The 9761-nt window shown below is 37.6% G+C and overlaps 2 non-coding genes across 2 annotated transcripts; both read right to left on the minus strand.

Annotated features, from left to right (window-relative positions):
* Positions 1-1756: 1756 nt before the first annotated feature.
* Positions 1757-1844, minus strand: TRNAS-UGA (transfer RNA serine (anticodon UGA)). The gene has a single exon. It is a non-coding gene; the product is annotated as a tRNA-Ser (tRNA).
* Positions 1845-3479: 1635 nt separating this feature from the next.
* TRNAM-CAU (transfer RNA methionine (anticodon CAU)) lies at positions 3480-3553 on the minus strand. The gene has a single exon. It is a non-coding gene; the product is annotated as a tRNA-Met (tRNA).
* Positions 3554-9761: the final 6208 nt, after the last annotated feature.

Below are 9761 nucleotides of genomic sequence, written 5' to 3' on the forward strand. Positions count from 1 at the left end.
GTTGGTCTAGCTCTAAACTTACGTGCCTATGATTTTGTTTCCCAGGAGATCCGTGCAGCAGAAGATTCTGAATCTGAGACTTTCTACACAAAAAATATTCTCCTGAACGAAGGTATTCGTGCTTGGATGGCGGCTCAAGATCAGCCTCATGAAAACCTTATATTTCCTGAGGAGGTCCTACCCCGTGGAAATGCTCTTTAATGGAACTATAGCTTTAGCTGGTCGTGATCAAGAAACCACTGGTTTCGCTTGGTGGGCCGGTAATGCCCGACTTATCAATTTGTCGGGTAAATTGCTTGGGGCTCACGTGGCTCATGCCGGATTAATTGTATTCTGGGCCGGAGCAATGAACCTATTCGAAGTGGCTCATTTCGTACCGGAAAAACCTATGTATGAACAAGGATTGATTCTGCTTCCCCATCTAGCTACTCTAGGATGGGGAGTCGGTCCTGGTGGGGAAATCGTGGAAACTTTTCCATATTTTGTATCTGGGGTACTTCACTTAATTTCTTCTGTGGTTTTAGGTTTTGGTGGTATTTATCATGCACTCATAGGACCCGAAACTTTAGAAGAATCTTTTCCATTCTTTGGCTATGTATGGAAAGATAGAAACAAAATGACCACAATTTTGGGTATTCACCTAATCTTGCTAGGTGTTGGTGCTTTTCTTCCAGTGCTAAAAGCTTTGTATTTTGGAGGTGTATATGATACTTGGGCTCCTGGTGGTGGAGATGTAAGAAAAATTACAAACCCGACACTTAACCCAAGTGCTATATTTGGTTATTTACTGAAATCTCCTTTCGGAGGAGAAGGATGGATCGTTAGCGTGGACAATCTAGAAGATGTAATTGGAGGATATGTATGGTTAGGTTCCATTTGTATCTTCGGTGGTATCTGGCATATCTTAACCAAACCTTTTGCATGGCTCGCCGTGCATTCGTATGGTCCGGAGAAGCTTATTTGTCCTATAGTTTAGCGGCTCTATCCCTCTTTGGTTTTATTGCTTGTTGTTTTGTTTGGTTCAACAATACCATTTATCCCAGTAAATTTTATGGGCCCACTGGCCCAAAAGCCTCTCAAGCTCAAGCGTTTACTTTTTTAGTTAGAGACCAACGTCTTGGAGCTAGTGTGGGGTCTACCCAAGGACCTACTGGTTTAGGTAAATACCTTATGCGTTCTCTGACTGGAGAAATTATCTTTGGAGGGGAAACGATGCGTTTTTGGGATCTCCGTGCTCCTTGGTTGGAACCCCTAAGGGGCCCTAATGGTTTGGATCTGAGCAAGTTGAGAAAAGACATACAGCCTTGGCAGGAACGACGTTCAGCAGAATATATGACTCATGCTCCTTTAGGTTCTTTAAATTCTGTGGGTGGTGTAGCTACCGAAATCAATGCGGTGAATTATGTCTCTCCCCAAAGTTGGTTATCCACCTCCCATTTCTTTCTAGGATTTTTCTTCTTCGTAGGTCATTTGTGGCATGCGGGAAGGGCTCATGCAGCTGCAGCAGGATTTGAGAAAGGGATTGATCGTGATTTCGAACCTGTCCTTTCCATGACTCCTCTTAACTGAAACAATAGATCAAACCAGATGGAAGAAAAATCGATTCAATTTCATTACATCTATCTCCCATATCGGGGGGATAGGAGTCTTTTCAAATACTCTTTTTCCAACTGGATCCTTGTAGCTCGACTATATACAGCTGAGCTATTCTCTTTTTTTTTTATTGGACCGGTAAATGCAATTGTTGAAAAACAAAAGGAGAGAGAGGGATTCGAACCCTCGATAGTTTTTTTATCTATACCGGTTTTCAAGACCGGAGCCATTAACCACTCAGCCATCTCTCCCGGGGACAACTTCTATTCTACCCCTTCGTATAATCCCTAACTATAAGCATAAAGTCAGGTCGATACCAACTATACCTGTGACATATGATGATTTTTCATCATCTGGAATGGAAAAAAAAGAAACGAATTTCCCTCTCCTCTCACACTCAAATATCAAATTGAAAAAGTTTGAAAGTTCGATCAATTTATGGTCAAATCCTTTCCATAGTGCATTTGATCAGGATTGAAAATTGGGGATCGGATGGTATAGTCTATTCAATCTATTGGGAGCTTTTTGGGAATTACTACCACTGTCTAGCTCCGAATCCGCCTCTGACCATCAGATCAAATGTGAGTAACTTGTCTTTTTAGAGGGTGCCTCTATCCCATTTTGTTCATGCTTCGGACAAACAATCAGGTCCTCTCCATATTATTATATCTTCGGAACCAATGATCCGATATGAACAATTTTTGAATCCAATCACCTGCTGTCATTTATCCTCAGTTTCCCTTTGGGGTTCGTCCCGTAAAAGTGTCCTAGTTGGATCAGTGATAGATTTATAGGTTTCGCTGTAAACCCAATCGGTTGCTTCCGATCATGTAAACTAATAATTCAAACCGCACTCAGATGTAGGGCATTTCCTATTGATATAGGAGCTTTTGGACCAGAAAGAATAGTATCTCCAATCATGACACCTGTGGGATGCAGAATATACATCTTATCACCATTCTTGTAATGCACCTTGCAAATGTATGCACTTCTATTAGGGTCGTATTCTATGGTTACAATTTCTCCTGATATGTGTTCCTTATTCCGTCGAAAATCAATTTGACGATACAGACGCTTGTGACCCCCTCCCCTGTGTCTTGCGGTAATAATTCCTCTTCCAATATGACCTTTCCCACAATGATGTTGTCCAGAGGTCAATTTCTTCTACGGGTCCAGCTGCACTCTTCCATCAAAACCTGATACAGATCTATTGCGTGTATCCGAAGTTAAAATTCTATATGAACGGATGACCATTTAGTTTCAAATTTGAAATCTTATTGTTCTGAAAGGAGTGGAATAGAATCACTGGTTCTAAGTGTAATAATCACACGTTTACAACGTATTGGATGTCCTATCATTGACACTCTCTTTCCTCCTTTTTCAGGGAGGCGATAGTTGTTCATAGCTATTACTTTAACATCGAAGAAATTTTCAATCCAATTTTTAATCTTTGTTTTGTTCGATTGCGAATCAACGTTAAAAGTATATTGGTTCCTTTCCAATAGACGAATGCTTTTCTCTATAAGTACTAGATATTTCACTTCATCCTTAAATGTTTTCCCTCCTTTTCTCCTTTTTTTTCCCGTAAAGCTTGTAGCTGTTATTATATCGGATCATATACCAATTTAATTATACAGATATATCATAGTTTAGGTATGGAAGTTATGCATGAACATAATGCTCACAACTTTCCTTTGGATCTAGCCGTTGTTGAATCTATTTCAATAGGTGGATAATACTCTGATGGATTGTTATCATGTATTGCTTAATTGAAGCATACCAAGCCTTTCATTCATTTTATTGAAAGGCTTGGTATGCTTCAATTGTTTGGTGTTATTCTTCATACTTCTTCTCATTCCATCAATAATGGATATGTGCAGTTCCCCTGCATCCAGCAGGAATTGAACCTGCGAGTTCGCCAATTATGAGTTGGGTGCTTTAACCATTCAGCCATGGATGCTGGATAAAGATCATCAACATATTCATTCTATAATATGACTATAGACTCAGATCTAAAATTGGGTAGTTTGGGATTGGGACCCATTTACATTCTTTCTCTCATACTTGATTCATGTCAAATATTCTCAATAGACATTCAAATAACATTTCATTTCATTGAATTAATTTGATAATAAGCCATGGACGAAACAAAATATGTGAATCAATTAGAATTGATTGTATTTATTGTTCGGTCCTTTGGTCTTCCACTCATGGTGGGTGGGATAATAATGAAGAAGTTGACGTAAAAATATAAGAATTTGATCTATTTCAAAGGAGTATATTCATGTTCCTATTTCCCTAATATAATACTTTCTGGCTGGATATTTTCATTAATATATAGTCTCATTCCTACCTCTTCTTGCATCCTTTATTTCCAGAGCTTTGGCTCCCATTGGTCAAGAACCGGACTACTAGTTACGAATCAAGTATCGAACCAATGGGAAGATACTTGGATCTAATCTAAGATCATTATATGTTCGCTCCAGTTCTTGTTGTTCTTGATGTTGGAACAGTCTGCCTTTCTCTATGGGCTATGAGTTCTAGTATACAGGGTATATCTGCATTTATAGGAGCTTCAATTCTCGTGCTTATTTTCATTGTTGGTTCAGTCCATGCATGGCGAAGAGGAACATTGGAATGGTCCTTAATTTCCGAGTGGGGGAGGGAAGTACAAAATGACATAAAGCCAATGATGAATCCTATGAAGTTACCTTTACTCGATCAAACAATTTTGAATCCAGATATTTAAACTACCCCAAACGATCTGTCAAACGAATTGGGCCAGACTCTCCAGTTTATGAATGCTCCTTTACAGTATTAATTGTGGTTTCATCAAATTCACTTCATTAATATATTTGCGATTCAACTCCGATCGTTACGGTCCGGTACCAAGATCTGGACCTAGACGAGCTTACCTCATTATAACAGCGGGGACTGTGACCATGAAAAAGGCTCCTTCTGTAGTGAGATTTCAAATGCCAGAACCAAAATATGTAGTTGCCCTGGAGCATGTACTATCACAGAGAAATGTTTGGTATAGATTATTATAGTACCGTTCACAAAGTAGATAAGTTAATTCCTGTGGATGTCTATTGGCCAGATTGCCCACCTGAACCAGAGGCTATTATAGATGCTATAACGAAACTTCGTGAAAGAAAAGAAAAGATAGTTCGATGGATATATGAGGCCCGAACTCCAACAAGGAAAGAATAAAATATTTCACTATAAATCATAGGGATCATCATATTGGATCCAGTATTCATACTAGAAACTATGGTCAAAAGTTATTACATCAATCTTATGAACCTCAATTCGAATCTACTTTCGAGATACCCTCTGCAACGTTTGGATCTACTTCAACTCTGCAATTATAGATCTATCATTGGGATAATCTATCCCATTTCGATTCGGATGGTATAGGATGAATAGATTCCGACTAGTGCCGAATTATCAGTGCCACCGTCAAATCTTGACTTCTGAGTTCTCGATCCTACTTTTTTATATGTACAGAGTATCTTGATTCAATTGGAATGGACAGAGAGGGACAATATGAGCAAAGAAGAGGGAGAGAACAGATTGATCCATCTATCTATTTTGATCGGGGTGTCTCCGTATGTAGATATACATCTAGATAGAATAGATTTAGATAGATGGATATGGAGACATGGATATTTATGGTGCTTCCATCATCAATTGAATTTATTATCCATGGAATATTTAGGCTCTATCTATTCATATTCGGGCTCCTATGAGAGTTTTTTTCGCTATCTTGTGAAATATATATGCTTGGGACATTGAGAACATGTTTCGATCAGGACGAATTTCAAAATCTTGTATTTTTTCGTTGATTGAATAGTAGTTGGTAATTTTACCTCTATTGATTCTTGAAATATCTTTATTGATAATGAATATTCATCCGTAAATTGTTGTTATATTCCTCATGGATCGAATCCAAGTGGATTGAATCCAAAATTTGATATTTGACGCAAGGAAATTAATAAAACTTGGTAAGAGATCTCGGTCCATTCTTCGGTCCATTCTTTTGATAAAAAATTTCATTGAATAGAACCTTTTTCGGATTAATTGTACACTTTTATTTCGAACTAAACCAGGTATTCGTCGAATCTGAACCAATCATTTTTTTAATGTTGATCCCAATATGTTAAAACTTCCCTTCGATCTGGTATGAATCTCTGAATCCACCAGAGACATTCCAGTTATAGGAGAGCTATTTATGATCGCGATAGATTCGATCCGCTCTTTCATTGTGGTCGTCCAATCATCTTGATCTTTCACATTAATTGTTTGGGTTTCATATCCAAATTGATCATTAACTTCGGATGAATCATTTGCACTACCCATAGGGGTAGTCTCACTTAGTAATTTATTTTGTATCCGGTCATTAAGTTCACTCTTGTCTATATATCCAACTCGTGGAACGCGTCTTATTCCTGTAGATCCCATCAATCGTCTCTTCACTTTTTTGAAGATGGGTTTTAAAAATTTGGAAAAAATTTCTAGCTTTGAGTTTGGATCCCCGAAAGGTATGTCAGTTTCTAATCCAAAGGTCGTTAAATAACTCCAACACAATCTTTTTGCAGATTGGGGTTTGGATCTATGCCAACGCTTCAAACGAAAAGGAAATAGAAGCTTTATCTGCATACCTTGTGTTTCCCATTTGTATGGGAATGTTGTTTCAGACAATTCGGTACCATCAGAAGCACATATGACATGCATTTCTCTCCTCATTTCTTCCCAATCTTTGTAAAATTCGGGGACTTGAAATAATAAAATACGACCCATATTTTTGGCTATAATAAGTGATGGTAATATAATATTTTTTCTAATATTTGATTGAGCCATTAATAATAAACCTCTGAAATAGTGCAATTCTGGCCACGTTAAACATAAGGACTCAACAATTGTCTGCTGGGATAATGGATCTTCGACTCTCTGGATTTTTTCCCTAACTTCTTCCCCGATTTTTTCCTTATCCACTCTACCAGAATCGGACGTGTCATAATAATCTTTAGGATAAGCGGGTATTTCTTTTCTTTTCAAAAAGAAAAGGGAATGTACATTCGGTTATATCCTCTTCCATATCATAATTTTCCGTCTTTTAGCACGTATGGATCCTTGGATTAAGTTCCAACGATAATTTGCCTCGGCAGAATAACGGTTTTGAACTACTCCTATTCGTCTTTGCCCAATATCAAAGGTCATTGTATCTTTGACCTTTATTGAAAGAATCCTATTCAATGATAATAGAATTGGGTCTACGTCATCATATTCACCTATCATCAAACCAAATGACCATCGAGGCACATGTTTCCGAATTTCTCTAATTTGGAGAGGTTCATTTAATAGTATTTCCCTGTAAAGGGAAATAAAATCTTTCTTTTCCATTGAATAACGCTTATCCCGAGGTATACCCGCGCGAGATATTCGTAGTATTGTCCACTCATATTGCGCCAAACACTTGAAAAGGAAACACAAATTCTCGTAAACGAAAAGATATTCCTTCTTAAACAGACAAAGAATCAAATCCATTCTTATGATACCTGCGGGCGAAGGTTTTATAAGACGGTCAAATCGGGTGTAAACATAAACTAAAAAGTTTGTGTAGATCTGTCCATAACATCTAGCTACTTGCAGTGGGACATATATAATGGATGATCTCAAGGCTAATCCCAACCAATATGGTGGATGGATTTCTGGGGTCTGGATCAGATAAGAGAAAATTTTCAATTTAAATCTATTTAAAGCATATTTGGGTTGAGGAGTTCCGAGATTAGAGGATATAGTGACCGGGACAAGCAAATGAACAGTATATGTAGGTAAGGGCTCCCAGGGTAGTGAAAGCTTTCGTGTTCCAATTCCTGCCAAAGATAAGAGATATGGTACCCATACCCAAGTGGATCATTCGGGAATCCCTCTTTAGAGTCTCTCATAAATATCTCTATGAAATCCGAAAGATTCGAAATGATCGAATCGTTCAACATTTGGGGGGACTCAAATTGGTTTATTGTTCCACGGAATGCCCTATTAAGGAATGGATCATACATTTCAGTAAAAGAATCCCCCTTAGAATTGGAGAATTTCACTCTCCTTTCTATAACATTTTCAGCGGGAGATCCATGGCTTAGAGCTTTCACTCGATCCGAAAATTCATTCCCTAAAGAATCTCTTTTTCTTTTCACGGTATGATTCCATCTATAATAAGGATCCTCAGATGAGCAAGAAGTATATAAAAAATCTCTATATCCACCGACGAGCTTTTCCCCAAGGACCAATACACTAGGTAAAAACGTAAAAGAGATTCTTTTTTTTCCATCACTTGAGTATGCGCCAAAAAAATATTGAGAGACTTCGGTCCTCACAGGACCTAGGCGAGTAAATGGGCTATTTCCAATATATCGTATCGGTTGATAAACCCTATTATGATCAAAGCACATAATGGGCCATGGTTGCTGCCGGAAGAACTTTTCTTCTTTTATAAGTTCTTGAAGTTTTTGTGGATCTATAGCCACAGAGCGGTTTTTTCTAGCCATAGCCATGGAGCGGTCATCTCTAGCCATAGTCACAGAGCAACCATTGTTGTCTTCATAATTTTTACCTTTAAGAAAAGGTAATGGGGCATCTATTACGAAATGCACGAGCAATTCCATAATGAAATAATATCATCCCCATGCGTGATTCCATAGGTTCTCTTTATTTATAAATAATAATAAATTAATCCTAGTTTTGGATCAGAATGGATGGATTGGGATGTTGATAAGATTATGCTACATTTTCGGTAGCATAATGGTAATGCTGAAGTTCATTCAGGATCCTTAAAAAAAAAAGATTAACTCTAATCCCTTTCTAGTGGGAAGGCAGAATGGATAGAAGAATGGTTTATAAATTCATCATTTATCCAGATAGGCTGAAGGAAAGTACTGTAGTGGAGCTAACTAATGACCGTGTCCTTTTCGCATGACCACCCTTGGGAGTACCCGAATAAAATGATTTTGCATCACTGTTCTCCAGGGTCCTGTAGGGTGGTGTCGTATATTCGCTCGTGTTGTGCTACGGGTCATCCAAATCAATTGCTGTCAATTTTGATTCGGATGATCCAGAGGAATCATCATTGACTATGCAATAAAAACTTTTCGAATGACCGGTGGAGATAGATTTAGCTAAAGAAAAAGCTTTTATTGCGGCCTGATATGCTTTTCCCTTCCGAACATTTTTACGAATTTTTTTTTTGATCTAGAAGTACGCTTTTTGGGAACTTCCATAAGGAATAATGGGGTTAATTCATATATTGTGATGTGAAAGACATCTTATGTATTTCATTTATTCATTTCTCTCGTAGATAGATAACTTTGCATATTCTTTATCTAAATATGTTGCAAATTGAATCAATCCATTCTCTCGAAAAAAACATTAAAATAATAATGGAATCTACCAATTTAAATTGAAAGGTCAATTTTCATGATATATTTTCATATATTTTATATGATATATTCATATAACGATCGATCTTCAAATTGATGATATCTTTCTCATCATTTTCCGAATGAGTTTCGCTCGGTCCTTGATTCTTCGAGATAATCTCATCCTTCTTGTTCGTGTTCTTGCCATATCCTGAATTTAAACTAATGGGATCAAAATCCCGATTGTAATATCTTTTCAATTGGAAAGATAGTAAAAGATGCGGAAATCTCAACCAATTTTGAGTGAAAGGCTTTAAATATTCTTCCGGTGTTTCATTTCCAAGTTCCATAAAGTTATGGATAGGAAAGAGTTTAATCGAATAGAAATTTTTTCTATCAATCATACTACTTTGATGATTGAAGCGATATATGAGGATCGATAATGTAAGTACTACTATACCTTTGACCAAAAAATATGGAAGGGCTTACATTAGGTTTAGGGATAATCAGGCTCGAACTGATGACTTCCACCATGTCAAGGTGACACTCTACCGCTGAGTTATATCCCTTCCCTACTCTCATCTGGAAGGAGAACTGACTTATGAATAATAACTTACCAAAGGGTCGAGAGACTCAACACAACTATCCCACTATTTGATCTCGAACAACTTGAAGCCAGACCTTCCTTCTTTTCACACTACTACGAAAAAAAATTGGAGCCTATTCTGAGTGAATCCTGTCGAAAGTAGT

Source organism: Pinus tabuliformis, chromosome 8, assembly GCF_031772625.1.
Source record: "Pinus tabuliformis cultivar Carrire ecotype Pingquan chromosome 8, CPIR1, whole genome shotgun sequence".
In the NCBI taxonomy this organism is placed as follows: domain Eukaryota; kingdom Viridiplantae; phylum Streptophyta; class Pinopsida; order Pinales; family Pinaceae; genus Pinus; species Pinus tabuliformis.